The following is a 19,823-nucleotide window of genomic DNA, read 5'->3' on the forward strand; positions in this document are numbered from 1 at the left end:
ACCCACCCTGGTGTTGATTTCTGCAGGAGACTGGAATGCATTGGAAAAGAAGGGGTTGGGGCTGCTGATATTTCTACTGTTGACTTTTCAGTTTGCTGCAGAATTAAAGACTGGTGTGCAGCCAAAATCAGGGGACTTGATGCAGAATTTAAGATCAGTGCGCTGCAAAGTACATGGCATTACACCATCCTCCTCCCTACAAACGTTGGGAGGGAATGGATTTGGGGCCTCTTCCTCGCCTTGGGCTCCTGGCCTCTTGAAGGCAAACAATCCCCGCTACATCACAGCTATATTCTCTCTTAGAGGAGGGAAAGGGGTACCTGGATGAAGCCTGACCTTTCCATTTCACTTAGGCTGGGGGTAAGACAACTGCAAAGCTCCTTTTCCTTCTAAGACCAATCCTGGTGGTGTTTCATCCTGTGCTATGTTTTGCAGTTTAAACCTAAGGCATTAAAACACCATGAATTAAAAAGCCTTGGATATGCTGAGGCCTAAGGCTGGCAAAAAGTGCAAAAAAACTATTCCATAAAACATAATTTTGAGGGACTAGATGTTTGGATTGCTGGTCAAAGTGTACAAGTGGCTTATGCTGCTGTAAGGATTGCTCCAACTAGTATATGTATTAAGATATCGAAATCCATATTTACCCTGCAGTAGTAGCAGATGCTCGTAGCTACAAATGACTTTAAAATGAGCAGTTTTATAACAGTCATAAACACGATGTAGGCTTGTGTGATTTGTACTTGTTAATGACAGAACTGTGGCCACATATTTTCACCTTTAAAAAGCTTAGGAAATTAAGTGCAAAATCTAAATAAATGAAAAGTTTAAGGTTGTAGTTAAGCATTTAATGCAGGCAATACAGAAAGTATTGAACATGCAACCTTCACCACTCAGTAGCTCGTTGGCCTAAAATTAATAGTTTTTGTTCTCTCCATAACAAGATCATACAAGTCAGGTCTTCTCAGAAAAGCCCAAGAAGGAACAACTTTCTTCTCTCTAATTCTTCCTTCAACTTCCTTCTCCTTCCTACACTCATCTCACCAGTGTTGTCTCCACAGGATAATCATGTAGAAATCTTTCTCCTGTGGTTTGCCTTTTTCTGTTATGCTACAACCTCTGTATGGAAGGGAAATCTTATTTGTTCACCAAAGGAAGGAGTACCATGTTGTCATTATGTAAATAAAATCCATGCATCCTAAATACACAAATAAAATAGAAGGGATTTGAAAATAAAAGTAAAAAGGCAGATACAAGCAAGATAGGAGACCACACTGTTAGTGCAGTTGGGCAAAATTTGTGCTTTGTACTTCCTTCAGAATAACTCTGAAAGGACAACACAGAGAGTTTCCATTAAGTGTGATCATATTTATCAAATCCATTTTTAAATATTGGTTCAGTCAGAACAGTGATGAGATATGATATGTAATTAAGCTCTGTATAGATTTCACTTTCATGGGAGACTAAGAACAGCAAGGCAGAAATGATTTTATTGTATCTGTTTGTAGAGCTCATTAGAATCATTAATGATTTCAAAAGCCCACGACTCATCAACTGCAAATAAACAACAACAGGAATGACAACAACCCTACTGAAAAAAGTTTGGTGTACAAAGAGCAAATTAGTGGGTTTCAGAAAGTCAAAGCCGATAGTAAGGAGCAAGGTAGGTTAAGAGATGCAGGATAGGTAATAAAGAGGATTCATACTGCAGGGAAACCTAAAGAAAGATAACAAGCCAGCTCCTCAGCTGGGAAAATCAGCGTAACTTCATGGAGAGATATAGTTAGGGCAGGCTGAAAAACAATTCATGAAAAATTTCCAGGTTTTGATTGTTTTTTCTGCCATATCAGAACAAAATCAAACTTTTTAAAGTTTTTGTGAAATAAGAGAAATTCTCTATAACCCAGAGGTCGAGGCACTGGTCTGTGCTGTGGTAGACCCAGGTTTGATACTATGCACTGTCTCCTTTTGGGGGGGGGATCTGGCATGAAAAATTCTGCTCTACCTTGAACTTGGCTCTCCCACAGGCCAGGGCTGCAATGACCAGATCAGAGAGTCTCTCTCATATATATTCTGGACATGGGGACATTTTTTATTGAAAATGACATAGTTTTTATAAAATATTTTGGTTTTGACAAAGTGGCATTTTTCAATGGGAAAAAATAATCAGTTGAAATTCTTCACCCAGCTCTACATAAAATATCCTGCTATCCTCACTAGTTGTGGGGATCACATTTCTATTACAGTAATAAGAGAGGATCCGAATTCTGATTTTGTTCAATGGGTGTAAATCTTCAGGAACTAAATTTATTTATGATTTTTAAACCAGCGTAGATGAGACTGGAATTTGACACAAAGCAAATACTTCTTTAACCTTTCTGACCACTTTTCCTCAGCAAAACCTCCTCTCCCGTTTCCTCTCTGGATTGCTTCTCTTTGAACAATCTGACTCTCTTGAGGTGATTATAGACCCATGATACACTGAAAATCTCTATGTGATTCTCCCTAGGTGGTTATTGACCCATTTCTTGCCTTTCATGTCTCGTACAGAAGCCCCAGTATACTAGACACTGTGCTTATACACATAGAAAGACATGGGCCCTTCCCCAAACAGCAATGGCTCTATTCAACCTGAGACATTAATTATGCACAAATGTCACTCAGCTCTATATTTCTGTATGCTAACTCTCTCTGATCCCTTGCCCTCCCATCTAGCTGCCTGTCTCAAACTTGACTGCATTTGAACTCCCTATTACCAAATGCTCTGAAAATAAAACCACTCTTGGGTACAAAGGCCTCTCACTCCATGTCTCTGACTTTATTAACTAGCGGCCTCATTTTCAGAGTTGAGCAGTCACAGTACTCAATTACATCAGTAGGAACTGGAGGTGCTAAGAACAGCTACAAAATCTGATAAAGCCTTAATTTTCTTTCCACGGTAAAATACTCTTTTCTTTTCTATTTTTTTATTATTAGCCTCCCATATTTGATTTAATAGTACTTGCCTTTCTAATTTAGACTGCAAAACCTATATTACTAGTGGAAAGAACTAAGCTCAACTCTAAGATCCCAGGCTGAGTACACATTACAAGTAAAGGATTTTTCTTTATTTAAATTGAACACATTTGAGGTGGAAATCATTGAGTGAAAAATATGGAGCCCCACACAATGCCATTTTTAAAGTCACATTTGAAAATAGAACTAGACTGTAACCACAGAGAAAACAGAGGCTTCATTGAAACTAAATCCATTAAATATGAAGGATTTTTATCAGCCGCCTCTCTCACTGCTTCTACCAAATGTTTGAAAGTTGATCTCAACTCATCTCTGACTTCCTGTTGACACTGCACCAAGAGCCTCTCAATGAATGAATCATATTACTGACCAATGCATTCTTCCCCGCAGGAATGTTTGCTTTGACCCCAAGCACAGGAGCTTCGAAACCAAATTTAAAACTGGATCTGTTAGTATGTGTGTCAAAATGACACTTCTTTAATTGGCTTACTCTCTAATACGTCAAGAATCTCAAACTAGAGGAACATTATTTAAAGTTTGTTCTTGTGCTGAAGAGATTACATTTTTCATCTTTTCTGCATTGTCTATCCAAGGTCTACAAATAATAAGGAACCAACCAACCAAGCTACTCTCGGCATAGCCTTCTACAACCTGAAAAGGGAGAGGAGCCAAGAACACATGGGTTTTGCTAAGGATTTTGCTATTACCAATGTATTTTATGGAGAAGGAACTTGATATTGTGGTGATGGGTGGCAGTACAAAACTCTAAAATAGATAGAATGCAATGCCTGCCTTCTATCTCACAGAAAACTATTCTCAGATAGTCCCAGAGTTCCTACACAAGCAGCAGATAGCAAGGAAAAGCATCAGCTAATAACAACCCTGATTAATAAGTCTTTGTTTCTAGGTTGGGGAGTTGCAGTCTACCAGCAATAAGCTAACCACACATTTTACAAACCCAGGATGGCATCATATTCATTAGGGTGCAACAGAGCACATTTTTAATTGTTTCTTTCCGTTAGTGTTTTTCTTTATTGGCCCAGCTCCCCACTGGTGATAGTTGCTCACAATCCCAGCCAGACGGCCAGTGCTGTGAAGACCGCTGAGAGAGAGGGATAGAGAAGGGGGAGAAATTAAAAAAGAAGACCAGGACTGTAACTATGTCCATCTTCTGCCAGATGCTCTGTCAAGTAATAGAAACAAAGCCAGAAGTTAGCACCAGGGTATTCAAGTGTAAATCTCCCTCTCTCTCTCTTTAATGATGCAACCTGGATGTTCTGCACATGAAGCAGGGAAAAATTCTGTTAGCGCCTAATAGATACAAGGGGGAAGCGAGGAAATGTGTAATATACACTGAGGATGAAAAGCAAGAAGTACACAGATTAATCTTGCAACCATTATTTGATTAACCAAAACACATCAGCATCTTTGCACCTGACCATTTTGTCTGCTTTTAGAGAGGCTATAGCCACACGATACCACATTCATATTACAAATGACTATAGTATATTTGGTATATACTGAAGTTATTTGTATAATTATTTCATTAAAATACTAGAGTTGAAAATGAAAAGGGTTGGTTGAAAGACCAGATAAGATGAATACAACATCTTTAAGTACCACAGTAGCAAAAAAGTCTGTATTTCTGATTGTGAATGTCTATACATCTTAGAACACAAAGGCATGAAAGGCAGAGGGGAAATTAAAGAAGTTAAGTGGTTGTTTTCCTCTCCATCTTTATACGGATAATCATGAGGATCTTTTCCCAGGGTGCTTTTCAGTAGAAATCAAATTTCAGGGTTAAGATGCATCAAAGTACCTAAGGAGGAAATTTTGGACTTGCAATACGACTTGCAAGACAACTTGCAATATGAGCTTGATTCAAATTACATTGTAGTCAATGGAAATATGCCTTTTGAGTTCAGTGAGTTTTGGATCAGGCCCTTAAAATCTAGGATTTGTGGGTATGCATGTGAGATTTCTGCCTGAAAATAATTTTGGAATAGTAGAGAAATAGGCCAGACTATGCAATAGACATCTTTGAAACTATTCCAAAATTCCGGGAAAAGCCTATAAATTGATGACTCTTTTATAAACAAAGGAGATCTGGCAATTACAAGACAATAAGCTCCTCCTTACCTTCCAGTAACCAAATAATGCTGGCTAGCATTTAAAGAGTTAATGTTGTAGCTCTTACTACACCTGGAAATAGTGTAGACTCTTTTGTGTCACTGACAGGGCATTGCTAATAAACAGAGCTTTTCAAAAAATGTCAGTTTGTAGTGGGATTTTTTAAAATTCAAAATGAATTTTAATTTTTTTTTATTTTTCTATTAAAAATAATGTTCAGGTTTTGGGACAATTTTTAAAAACAAATATTTTTTACTGAATTAGGGTCGGCATTCTTATGTTGATCAACTGGAAAATTTTGATCAAAATTAAAATTTTCCACAAAAATTTTGCTGAAAATTTTGTTTTATGTCAAAACCAGTATTTCAATGAAAAAAAAATTCTACCAGCTCTACTAATAAAACACTTGTGACTGTTGCAATCACATATGCTTCTCTGGACTGCTTCCTCCTCCTCGCATCACAAAAAGACATAAAAAGTAAACTAAGATTAAATTGATACAAAACCTAAATACGCATTTGCAGTTGGATACATCATCCCTGTTCACTTCCTGTCCCAAAATAGGATGCTGTGTATTAAAACAGTCCCTGTACTTCCATAAGACTGAAGGATAATTTGGACATCTAACCTCCCCACATACATACACATGCATATACTCTCCATATCACACATAAAATTTAAGTGGTTCTTTATGTGGGGAATCCTAAACTTTAAGAAGCACAGAGAAGAGACTCAAATGAGAATAGTGCAGTCATACGAGGATTCACCAATTTTGAAAAGTAATTTTGCTATTCATCAAATTGATAAGTAAAATCTACAAGATGGTAATTAGGCCCGTATAGTTCTAAATGCTGGGCACTGAGGAAGACTAGAGCAGATCTTTAGTATAGCGGAGATGAAAATATTATGATGGATGGTTGAAGTCACGAGGATAAACCATTTTCAGAACAAATGAATTAAGGAAGTTTGAAGGTGGTACCAATTATAGAAAATCTGAGGGAATCCAGGCTTATGTGGTCCGGGTGTGTGAAAAGATTATCAGAAAAATATATAGGAAACTGCGTGTTAAATTTAGAAGTGGAAGGTAAGAGAAGGGTTGGAAGACACAAAACTAATGAATGCATGTCATACAAAAGGATTTGATTAGCTGAGGAGTTTCTGAGGAACGGCTTCAAGACAGACCGGAAAAGAGAAGGACTAGAAAAGACAACCCCATATAGATGGGAACCAAGGCTAGAAGAAGAAGATAAAAGGATTCATCAGATTACAGGAACCTATATTTTGAAAAAAAAATATGTCCGACAGATACATTAGATTGTTGTTTTGTCTGTTTGGTGACCCCTGCTTCTATATCCGCTAATAAAGGGGTAATGCACGTGTACATTACAGACTCTTTAGACTTGTCGTTGTGGACTACATCATTATATTTTATTTATCTAAGTACTTATACGGCCGTCATCACCAAAGCATCTGTGACTGTCAGTCATTAATGGATTTATTTCCTTCCAACAACCCTGTGAAGAGTTATCCTTCTTGTACAGAGGAGGAAATGAGGCACTGGGTAGCTAGATTAAGAAAATTGTCCAAGGTCACACAAGAAGCCTGTGGCTGAACTAAGACCTGAGCTTAAGTCTCCTGAGTCCCAATCCAGCGTTTTATATCCACTAGGCCATCTGTCTTAATTGGCTGGTGTAATGATCCAGTGCAATACAAGCAATATCACCCTTTCCACCACAAATTGCAAGCATTTTTTTCTGTTTTTATTACACATACACCAAAGTCTGGAATTGTTCAAATAACCTGCAGCTAGTCAGACACATCTTAAGAAAAAAATAGTGTTTAAAATTCATCACATTTTGTTCCCTTCTGGAAGAACTTCAGAGTTGAACTATCGAGGTTCCTATGTTGAAAAAGTAAATGCACTCCACAAAGTATTTTAAAAAAAAGAAAAGGGGGAAAGAAGAAAAAAAATCTCTTTTGCATACACTGGGTGGAAAGCAGGTGAAAAGGAGGAATGTTAAAACATGGGAACAGCACCAAAATATTAAAAACACGAGAAAAGCACAAACACAGTGCACTTGCTGTTAAGGAATACTGGGTACATGATTCTTGCAGCTTTCCCAAGTTATCCCCATAAAAGATGAGATGGAATATTGGGTTTTCTTTGTCATTACAGAGGGCAAGCCTATAAACTTTCAGAACATAACAGGTGAACTACAGTGCCATATCAAACTATTGCGAAAATACATTTTAAAAATTGTTCAAGATCAATTAAGTAATATTTGTATAAAAACAATTGAAGAGAACAATTTTTCCCATTTCCCTGCTCTGTTTAATGCGATTGTGCTGTCAAAAACAGTTAGGGGGAAGTATGGAGAGGCAGATTCTTGACCTGACCATGCTGCTGACTCTTCATGCCACCATGGCAATGAAAAGAGGCTGTGAAATTAGCTCCAGTTATTGCTTGCTGTGGAGTAGCCCCCAGGGCTGTTGCATCTGGGCGTAATATAGAACAGCTCTAAGGTGGCTTTAAGATCAGAATTCAGCAAAACACTTAAACATTTGCCTGATTTTAAGCACATAAATAGTCCCACGGACATCAATGTCACCTTGGCCCACCACCATCTCCTCAGCTGCGCCCACAGAGTTCTGCTGAAGATCCGGGCTTGAATCTTGTGCTCACGGCTAGAAGCCCAATCTGCCATTGTGTGTGTATTGTGTGTACTCCCACTGAAGTCAATGGGACTTTTGAGGGTAGATTGATGATGCAATTGGGCTTTTATCAAGTAGTAAAAAGTGACAATTAATATTGTGTTTTAAAATACAGACAGTGTTATCTATTGTTGTTAACTCTATGCTTTCTGTACATCTTCCGTTATGGAGTTAGAATCTTAAATAAGTTTTAATTATTACTATTTTGAGCTTTATAGCATCTATAGCATCACAAACATTACCTCATTAATCCAGACAACTCCTACTTTAGATACATAATGATTATTATTCCCATTTTCTAGGCCAAGAAATTGAGACACAGAGAGGTTAACCAAATGATTTGCTCCAGACCACACAGCGATTCAGCAGTTCCCAACTCCCAGCACAGTGCTCATACCTCTAGATGACATAAGTTAGCTTGATCTCACACCACCTCTGACACTTTTCAGATAAGATCCTCAGCTAGTGTAAGTCAATGTTGTTCCATTGAAGCTCATGGAGTAATGCCAATTTATGTACTTCTGTTGTCTCACTGAACTCACAAAAGCGTTTGCAAGATTGGAACCCAAGCTCTCTTTGAGGCATAAGTAGATATGCAATTTTCACTAGCCTATAGTTCCCCAAATGGTGAATTTGCATTATACCTTAAAAAAAAAAAAAAAAACACCCAGCCTTCTGGCTCATTCTAAAAGCATGGTTATTTTCAGAACACAAAAAATTTGAGAACATTTGAAAGGATTCCAAAATAGGGTTTAGAATGGATTAGGTGCTGAAGCCTGAACTGTAGGCCAGAATATGGTTCCATCATTTTACCCTCCAATTTTACAAAGAATTCCAATTGACTTGGCATTAAAGACATTCCCACTGATTAAATGAACACAGAATATGCAATCAGGATCCATACTTAGAATAAAAGCTCTGCCGTGTTGTTGAGACAGGACAAATTCCCCAGAATATTTTTTTCATATGTAACATTTGTTTTTATATTTTCCTCTTATTTTAATGGCTTTTGACCTGAGCTGATGTTACATGTAACTGGAAAAGAATTTTATAAGTGAGTTTCATTCTCTTATTTCTTCAAATTCTTATAGGGGTTTTAAGTCCAAGTTCCAACTACTTTTGGCAACAGGTCAAAACAAAACCATTGCAATGGTTTCCTGGACCGACGATATTTAGTGAGATGTTTCAGATGGCAAAGCTATTTCTTGCTGTTGGTGAGTCAGACAGGAGGAAAAATGTTATGAAATTATGAATGTTAGAAGAGAAGCATGAAAAGCATGTTTGTTTTGCCTGGAAGCTGAGAATATAAATATTTTGTATGAATTTAAAAAGTTGCCAAACTCAAATTTTAAAAAAAGTTAATGAAACCTTGTAAAACTGTCACATACTTTTTCTATATTTTGTCTGCATTTTGCCAAGTTATCTCTGAGCAAACACATGCTTCCCCACATACTGACTGAGACATTCAAGTAACAGTAGCTCAAAGCCAGTGCTTTTGAGATCACAGTTGTTTCTGTGATAAGGATTGATGATGCAGCTGCAAAACTCAACATTGAAAACGCAAAGCAAAGCTGGGGTAGAGACTAGGCAGGCTGGTTATGTATATGGGAGATACTTAAAAGGGATGGATGAAGCAAATCAAAGAAAGTAAGAACCAGCCCAAATCTGACTCCTGAACTGAATTTCCAAACAAACTCCCTTGCACCTTTTTCAGGTTTGAGAAACATGGGTCATTTCCCGTGAACAGCAGCAAAATGCCATGCAGTAGTCCCAGCAGTCCTGTAGACCACAGCTGGCCTGGTGGCAGTCTTTAAATCTCTTCGGTAAAATCCTGCTGCCATCGCGGTGCATGGCATCATGATTTCCCCCTTTCTCCCTCCCCCCAAATCTCCTTGCTTCTCTTGTGTCAGCACTAACTCGATAGGGTCTCAGATTCTTCAGAGTCCCAAAATTGGAGATAACACAGCATATAATTAAATATCTGAACCTACCCAAATATTATCAGTGGTAAAGGAACTGCCCTGTGGGCAAAGAGAAAACATGGGAAACAGGAAGGTGCTGAGAATCAGGAAGAAAAGACTGCGTGTGCAAGATGGATGGGAAACAACAAAGAATGGACTAAAAGCTAATTGTAGCGTGGGGAGGAAAGAATATATGGACTTTCCAAATGTTCAAATTACTTAGGCTAAGTGTCTATGCTTTGGGGCCTGTCTGCTCTAAATCTTTTGATATTTGCCAGTCACGAATATGTGCAGTAATAATATTAATACTTAGCTCTTTATAGCACTTTTCATCTGTAGATGATAAAGCAATTGAGGCTAGAACTGGGCAAACACTGCAACAAAAAGTAATATTAATACATAGAAAACCAGTTATTTTGATTCAAAGGTATGCGTGATCCAGTTTTATTTGCACTTTTTATTTTGTTTACATGTACACAGTTTGTTCATGTGCAACATGTGCGTACACATATAACAGTTATGATCATCCAGTCAGGAAACAAAAGCAATATCCTAGGATGTTAGTGACCGGTCACGCAGCTCGAATAAAGCTAGCACATAGTGAATACAGAACAAATAAAATAAAGATTTCATGAACAATTCAAAGGCTGAAATTTGATCACACAAACTGCTCTGCAAACAATGGAAAAACATATCATTAAAAGTCATTCTAGCTTATTCTAGTACTGGTAATTTCACAGGTTCAGTCTCTACATGTGAGCCAATATATTAGCCTTTTCGACTCAAAAGATGGGGTTCAAATTCCAGTTTATGTTATAAGCATAAAATAATTAGATAATCTCATTCCAAACGCACACAACTTGGCAGCATCTGATCAAAGAGGCCCTCAGATGATGCAGGGCAGCACTAAAATGCCCTGCCCAAAATGGATGGAAAAAGACATTTTGCAGAATGTCTACCTACACTGTAGCTGGCTCAGGAAAGCTTTCTAAGTCACTCACTTTTATGCATACTAAAAAAATTTCACAATCTTTAAATCAACTTCATTTATCACACTTTTTAACACCTATTTTATTATTGATCCATTTAGTGAGAGAGGTGGTTTTATTCCCTCCCCCTCTTCCCCATCGCCGCTGCAATTCCTATAAAAGAAACCTGCAGTAATTAAGAGTTAACCACTTTGTCCTTTTGGTCCATTTGCCATAACAGGTCTGACTCCTGAAATGAGTGCTAAGCAAGAGCCATGGTATGGATGTGGAAAGTTGACTCATCACCCATGCATGAGTTTGGCTAACTGACTGAATAATATGGTTTCTCGGTTACTCTCGATAAGAGCACAAGGGCCATTGCTACAGAGATGGGCTTAGAAACAGAATCTTCTCTGCTCTGGATTTTACTCAGCACACCTGCCAGCTGCACTATACATGGACAGTGTTTTAATATATTTCAGAGTGAGAGCTGGGGAAAAAAATAAAATTAAAAAAAAGAGTGAGACAAGCTTTACCCTCATCTCTGCAGCTTTGTGACAAAATTACTTCCTGAGAGCATGAAGCAGAACAGGGCCTTTTTTTGTTGTTGTTGTAGGTCTGTGTTTTCTTAACTAAACTTCAAAAGGCTGATGAGAAGGTGCTAGAGTGAACTTTAGCTTTGAAAATGTACTTTACCTTATCTTCCCTCAACAGCCATATCCTTCAGAAAAATGAGGTCTCTCTCTCTCGCCTCAACACCGACAAGTGAGCTGCCTTAATTCATTTTCCACATGATTACATGTTTTCCACTCCAAAAAGAAATTAAATGTTTAAAAATGAATAATAATCAAAGCAAACAAACCCAGAGTTGACACACCCTCTCTTTTCTCCTTCAGTCCCACTAATTTGTGTGATGGTGTCTTGCATTGGCACCTCTATATAGTCTTTTTATGGAGTGGTCTCCAGTGTTACCAGCAGAAGCAGATTTGACAATAACAGGGCTGTGAGTTTGGAAAGTTGCTATGCAATTGGCATACCAGTAAATGCCATGATAGTAACTTCTGTAAAACAATGTGGATGTGCCATGTTTTCTCAGTCTCTCTCTCTCAAGCTTGTTTTTGGAGCAGCATGGCATGGGCGGATGAACTAGGTGTGGTCCAATATGTTAATCCATTTAAAATCCATAAACATCATCTACCATATGTATGCTAAATGCTGCATTCTAATGGGATTATCACTTCCCATTCCTTTTCTTTTCTGGTTGATCAGAGGGGTAGGGGGACAAGAAAACTGCGCTCTTATTAGTCCATGGATGGAGAAATAAAGCAGAGGCTATGTCTTCACTGCAAAAATAAGATGTGTTTTAACATCAAAATAGCGATCTCAGTTAGAAACCTAATGGAATCAAGATACAGGTATCTTTCTCCTAGCGAATCAAGTCCAATGCTCTCCCACCCTCTCACCCTCTGAGTCCTGGCCTGGCAGCTCACAGGAAAGATTGAAGAGGATCTATTTTTGCTACAGTTGCAGCATGCTAGAAGTGAAGGCCCCTCACAAACTTTTGCAATCCGCCCCGCAACAGCAGGTAGTAAAGATAGGCCTTGTCACTACTTGTGGGATACAGAGGGATGATCTTTTTCCAGGCACTATCTGAGCTCACCTGGTGTCAGGGTTCCTTCCCCTCTCTGAACTCTAGGGTACAGATGTGGGGACCTGCATGAAAACCTCCTAAGCTTACTTTTACCAGCTTAGGTTAAAACTTCCCCAAGGTACAAATTAATTTTATCTTTTGTCCTTGGAATAACCACTGCCACCACCAAACTCTAACTGGGTTTACTGGGAAACGTAGTTTGGACACGTCTTTCCCTCCAAAATCCTCCCAACCCTTGCACCCCACTTCCTGGGAAAGGTTGGTAAAAATCCTCACCAGTTTGCATAGGTGACCACAGACCCAAACCCCTGGATCTGAGAACAATGAAAAAGCATTCAGTTTTCTTACAAGAAGACTTTTAATAGAAATAGAAGTAAATAGGAGTAAAGGAATCACCCCTGTAAAATCAGGATGGTAGGTACCTTACAGGGTAATTAGATTCAAAACATAGAGAATCCCTCTAGGCAAAACCTTAAGTTACAAAAAAGACACACAGACATAAATAGTCATTCTATTCAGCACAATTCTTTTCTCAGCCATTTAAAGAAATCATAATCTAACGCATACCTAGCTAGATTACTTACTAAAGTTCTAAGACTCCATTCCTGGTCTATCCCCAGCAAAAGCAGCATATAGACAGACACACAGACCCTTTGTTTCTCTCCCTCCTCCCAGCTTTTGAAAGTATCTTGTCTCCTCATTGGTCATTTTGGTCAGGTGCCAGCGAGGTTACCTTTAGCTTCTTAACCCTTTACAGGTGAGAGGATTTTTCCTCTGGCCAGGAGGGATTTTAAAGGGGTTTACCCTTCCCTTTAGATTTATGACACCTGGTATAGTGAAATTCTGCTTACAGCAAGGCTTTCCTATGAAACTGATGCTGCCACATTGCCTCCCATCTAATGGCGAGCAGGAATAGGCCACACAGCCAACCTTAGAGACTCAGAGCTAGAGGGGAGAAGTTAGCCACCTTTCCTGGGTGTTCTGTCTCCCAGAAGGATAGAATTAAAAGTAGATGGGGAAATAAGATGCCCTCTCTCACCCCAAACATATATTACACCACCCCTTAGCATAGATGTGGGGAAATGGGATCTTTTTTTTTGAGGGGGTGGGGGGTATCAGTGCTATAAAGAAAGGAGTAGAGTTGGTTGAAAAATGCCTGTCAAATTTTCTTTTGACAAAAAATGAGGGAAGTTTTCATTTTGTTCAAAATTTTCTTTTTCTGTTTTTTTCAACAAAACATTTCTGTGAAAGAATGTTTGGTTTTGGTTTCAAAAACTAAAATTCTGTGAAAAAATATGAAAAAAAGGACTTTTAAGACTTTCATTTTTTTCTTATCACATGTGCTATTTTCTGATCAGCATTTATGCTGGTCTCCGAAGAGTGACAGTATTTAAACAGAACCTGAGAATCTTTTGAGGTCTGCCATGTCTAACTTTTATCTGTTGTGTATGGAGGATGGGTGTGCGATGCAGGAGTGCTCTCCCTTTTCCCTAACAAAATAACCTTGCAGAAAAATAGCCCCCAAGAAAACACCTGGAACTATCGCCACTCAGGATAAGTCCACAAGTATAAATCTGAGCTTTAGCCAGTTACATACTTTAGTTAGATTATAAACTCCTTGGGTTATGGACTGTCTTTTTGTTATGTGTTTATATAATGCCTAGTACAATGGAGTCCTGGTCTTTGATTAGGGTCCTTAGGCACTACCATAATACAAATAGTACACTAGCATAATCATAATACACTTGCAGTGGTATATAATCATTGATGGGCAAAATGGTGGTGTGGATGCTGGGTAATTCCCACTAACATAAGGAAAGTTATATTAGTGTGTCTTTTCTGTAGAGACAAGTCTTCATTCTCCATTATGAATAGCAAATTAAAAGATTCCTTCAATACTAACTCCATTGACTTCAACTTGCATTGGATCAGGCCCTTATTGAATACACAAAGGCACATAGTTTAATGTCTAATATCTTCTATCAGTAACTCTGCTCCTAAATACCATATTACATCCATTACATTAAAAGAAAGTTAAAGGTGCAAAGGTAAGCATTCAGAAAGGTAGGAAGAAACCTTAATTCAATCTCCTTGCATGTACGCATTATGATCAGTCTTTAATGACATGATCACAGACTATTTTTTCCCACATGACCCCTGCCTCATTCTGAGCTGAGATGGATGATACTCGGAATGATTCAAGGTTATATAGTTAATGAAGCTGTTGTTTTTAGGAGCCCTGCCTCATTTGCTGGAGCAATTGGAAGGTATGTGGTGAATGAAGCAGGGGACTGCAGGATGAAAAAGAATGGTCTTGTGATTAAAATAGTTTTATGTGGACTCTCTTGTATCTGTGCCTCTGCCATAAAGCCTATGATGCTGGGCAAGTCACTTAAACCCAAGTGTTCAGTTAGCCACTATTTGTGTGTTCCTCATTTTTTGGGTGCCTAATGTGAGACATCAAGGCCAGATTTGTAGCAGTGCTGAGTGCTCACAGCTACAACTGAAGTTGACTGTGGGTTGTGCTTCGAACATATAAAGTTCTGTAAACATGCTAAGTATTCTGAAAAAAAATCAGACTCTATTCTTTATAGATTCTAATATCACCCTCATCACTGTAGTGTCTGAGTACTAGAGCAGTAAGAGATGTGATTAACATTTGTCACATATGCTTTGGTCTCTCTCTCATCCTCTCCGAAGATGCAGAATTGTGTTTGCAATGAAATGTTTTGTTTTGGTAGGGTTTTGTATTTAAATGTACATGTCATTATGAAATTATGCCAAAGAAGGCAAGATCCAAAAAGTGTGCCTTGTACTTGGAGTGGAAGGTGGTGAGGTTAGTTAGTTAGAGGTCATTAGTTCCCAAGGTAATCTGTTTCACAGGCAGGACGGGCGCCTGAGAAAATTCTGTCTCCTGAACCCTGTATTATAATGTATTTGAACCATGCAGGTTTTTGTTAATGTAATGGTATTATAGAGTAACAACCTTATTCTGTTTCTGTCACATCAATGCGAGCTTTTTACTCTGACCTAACCTTCTCATTTCCCATGCATTCCTATCAAATATTCACTAATTCAGGAAATCAGGATAAAAAAGTGTGGGTGACTTAACAGGGAGATTTCTAAAACAACCAATGGGTTTTACGCATTGACTTTCAATGGGAGTTGGGCACCTAACTGCCCTTTGTTCCTTTGAAAATCTCAACCTAAAATGCTTAGCATTTTCCATTGAAGTAAATCCCCATAGCAAAGTCCCATAGATAGAGGCATTTGAGCTAACTGGAAATCCCCTACCAGCTTTCCAGCTAGCTCACCCACCCACCCACCTACCTGCCTTCAGGGTCTTCAGCAGCCTAGGCTCCCAGGCTCCAGTCTCCTTGGAAGCTCACCCAATGGGCTGGCATGGATCTGGGAACCTGGAAGTCCTGGGAGCTCCCAGGGTCCATGGGAGCCTTGCAACCTGGGGAACATATTTTGTTTCAGAAACACTGAAACAGTTCCACTGGGGGAACATGTTGGTGTTTCCAAAATTACACATTATAGAAGGTTTGGGGATTCTGTCAGAATTCAAGAAGCATTTTTTCCCTCAAAGCCTCAGATTTTTTTGTGGCAGTGAAATTTACTTTCCCAACCAGCTCTGACAGGTATGCTTGTTAACTAGCCAATCCAGTCACTCCTTTTCAGTCCATATAGTTTTAAATACAGTGTGCAGGCTGACACTGATCTGTAGGATTCCTTCTGCATCAGCAACTAAGTTCACCAGAGGGAGACCATCTCCTTCTTCACCTCCTTTGTTCTGATCAGATAGAGGTGAGAGTCACCTACATTCTTTCACCATTAAAACCTCCCACCAAAAATGGGATGGTCCTGGAGGGCATTTAGATTTGAGAAATAAAGAGAAATAAAGATTTAGATCATGACTGGATGATTCTGTTACAATGTTATACTACCTTAGAGCTGGTAAAAATGAAACCATGTTGTTGTGTAAAGCATAGTGCTAGCGTAACTCCATGACATTGGTCTGGTTTCGGCGCTAGTCTGTATAGTTTGATTCACTAGTCGTTTCAGAAAAAAAGTTTATATAACCCATCCAGTTGGCAGTCTCAAGTGCCAGGGTTGCTGCTTTAGTGTGGTGTTGATGCTCGGTTGAGCTTTACAGCTTCAAGCTTTTCGCTACAACCCTGAAACTAGCTTTGACACAGCATTGAAGCATAAGCCTTGATGTTTTGCGACTGCTGATCAGCTGCAGAAATTTTTTTTTGAAGTTTATCAGCACAGAAAGTGTTCGCTCTGTGTTATATCAGTGGGTGACTTTCCTTTCTTTCAGATTTCTTTTTTGGTATTAAACCAATCTAACCTTTACAATTAATTTTCAAGAGTAACTATATATTTAATGGGAGGTTGAGCAGCACTGGCAGGTCAAGAGATATTATAGAGGGTGAAGGGAGGAGGCCAATATGGAAAAGGTCAGAAAACCTGGACCTGTCTAGTGTTACTTGCAAGCACTACACGGTGAAGCGTTCATTCCATACATGTTGGTGATCCCCATATACTCTTTGCAACTCACAGCTTAGTCCATGGCCCTCTCATAACTGGGGCAAAAGGAGGTACAACAAAGCCAGGAGGCCCTGAAAATCATAAGACCAGCTCTACTTCATTAATTTGGATGTGGTCCAATTCAAAATTAACAACTCTATCCCTTCTCTCTCTACGCTATCACTCTTTAAGTTCTCTCTTCTCTCCATTTCCCTGCCTTTTTAAACTGTAACTGTGACAGATAGGGCAATTTCCTGCAATATCTTGGGGAGCCCATGTTGTATTAAGTGTATGAATGGTTAATGTGGGCCAGGGACTGAATGCACTGCACAGGGGGAGTGTTACCACAGCTCTTCCAGGAAGTGAAAACTGTAAGGAGTGATTAAGGCAAATCACCCAGTTTATAGCACCTCCAGAGAGGTACCACTTCCTGGGGAGGCTCAAATACTCTGGTTCAAACAGGATTCTCCAGAGAACAACAGACAAAGACAGGACTTTTGGATAACTAGCCCAAGTTTAAACTACATCGGACCTTCATTTTTGCCCCTGATCTAAAGATTGATATGAACTTGTAATCAAAGGGAAAACCCAGTTGTGAGGTTTGAAGGACTGACACTTACTAGAGCCTTATGTTGGACTTAGGGATGACCTCTGATAAGCTTTTTAGCATGTAGGTTCTTTTATTGTTTTATATGCTTTCTCAGTAATGCTTTCACCTTAAGAACAAAGCTGCTTGCTTAGAAAGACCTGTGTGGTAACTTGTAACTGCTGGCAATAAACTGGTCTTAGCCCTCGGAGAAAAAATGAAGCATAGACACTGGCCTTTTCAGGCAGACTGGCTTGCTTGAAATACCACAGTGTAGGCAGGGAGCTGTGCAGTCTTAAAAACCCTGTTCAGAAGGGAGTGACACTTGGTTCTCCATGCAGAAGAGATGATGGCTGGGAGCTGGAAAGCTTGAAGTAAATGCCCTCCAGGGACCATGAAGGGGGAAATACAGGTGCAGCTACTCTGAAACTGTGATAGTAAACTTTTCTGTTTCTAAGCTTCCCCCCTTTGCCATCACCTCTCTAGTTTCCTTTGCCCAATTCTATTCTCCAGTAAGTCATAACTCACTTGAGGAACCCCCTGACTTCACTCACGACCTTCTGATCAGCTGACTGGAGTCTCAGATTCCACCTTTCCACTCTCAAGCTATTCTCTCTGTTTGCTGAATATTCTGCTGCACCCCAATGGCTCATTTCTATAAAGTAGCGATGACTGCTGCTAGAATCCCTTCACAAAGGAGTGGCTTTAGCTTTTGATACAGAGATGGAAGTTGCATGGGGAAACCTAAAACATCTTAATAGGCACTGTAATGAATCCTCCTCCCTATCATCAGAGTATCATTATTGTAACTTTTAGATGCTAACTAAAGGGAATTCTCTAGATAGCCATACATTCTTCTTCTTAGCGTATGCACAACATGCCTCAGGCAGCACGTGACCAGGATTAATCACTGAATTGGGTCCGCTGGTTGGCTCATTAGCTCTCCTGGGCTGACAGGGAATGTGATGTAAATGCTAATCCATGCTCCCCAGACACACATTGTAGGGATATCAAGGATGCCTCTCTCATAGGCAATTGACTACTATGGGAATGTTAGTCTTCTCCAGTTTGTCACTCGGCCTATTCCAGTTGTGTTGTCATTCCTAATCACATGCACTATTTTAAATGTAATCAAACTTATTAATCAAGCTCTGGATGAGGAGAAGCCTGAAGTCACACTAGCAATTATGAGATTTCACTGAAACAGGTGTAAAGCCTCATCGTTTATGAAAGCTAAAACCTCTATGCCTTGTCCTGAAATATGAAATAAAAATTTCATATTTTTAGCTTTAAGCAAGCAGCCATCACATTTATCATGTGAATAATTATGCTGCGTCCCATACTCCGCTTCAATCCAGATTAGTGCTACAGGTTACAGGCAATAGCTTGCTTCAGGTAGCAGTCGTCAGACTTTTATTTATGTATTTATTCATTCATTTATTCTACTAGAGGAGCTTTCAGGGGTCTGAAATTCCAAAAAGGGAAAAGAAAAAATGACAATTATCTGCAGAGCCTTCAGCTACCACGAAGCTGTCTGACTGCGTCAAATCTAACAAGACCTGACAACTCCAGGGTTAAGGCCCTAAAGTCCCCTCAGAGCCCTGTGTATCAAAAGGTACAAATATTAGCCTGACTCAAAGCGGGAGAGAGGAAAGAAAAAGAAGTTCAGGTCTTTGGAAAGTAAGGTGGTGACACATTGTCTGGAGATCACAGGTGTTCAAAGTTCTTCCACTGAACTGCTAACCAAATAAATAAATAAAACTCCAAACACAAGCTGCTATTGTAGAAGCCTGATTCATTTAAAAACAAAAAATATATATTTTTATGTCTAGCGTTGAGATGTCTGTGACAAAAGGCACTTGCCAGTTGTAAATGTCAGAAAGAAAGTTCCCAGTGTTAGGAATGCAGTCTTAAGAATGTATGTTTGTCTTTGTCATTATTTAGGGGCACTTAATGAAAGGGACACCGTCAAGGCTGGTAGGCCTAAAATTAGATGCACGAGCTTGCTTATGGTTTGCAGGCAGCTGCGTGCATGTCATGTCATGCCATCTCTCTCTGCTCTCTCCCTGCCCATTATTGTGACCAAGTGGGCAGATTAAAATATACCAGACGCCTGGTATATTTCATTCTGCCTGCCTGATCACTAGCACAGAGCCAGAAGAGACAGACTGCACTGAGGAATGATGGTGACATGTTTCTAACTGTGCCCCCACTGCTGAAACAACCCCAGATGACCCTTATTTCACACTGGTGAGTCACCCAGA

Source organism: Natator depressus, chromosome 7 (genome assembly GCF_965152275.1).
Source record: "Natator depressus isolate rNatDep1 chromosome 7, rNatDep2.hap1, whole genome shotgun sequence".
NCBI classification, from domain to species: Eukaryota; Metazoa; Chordata; order Testudines; family Cheloniidae; genus Natator; species Natator depressus.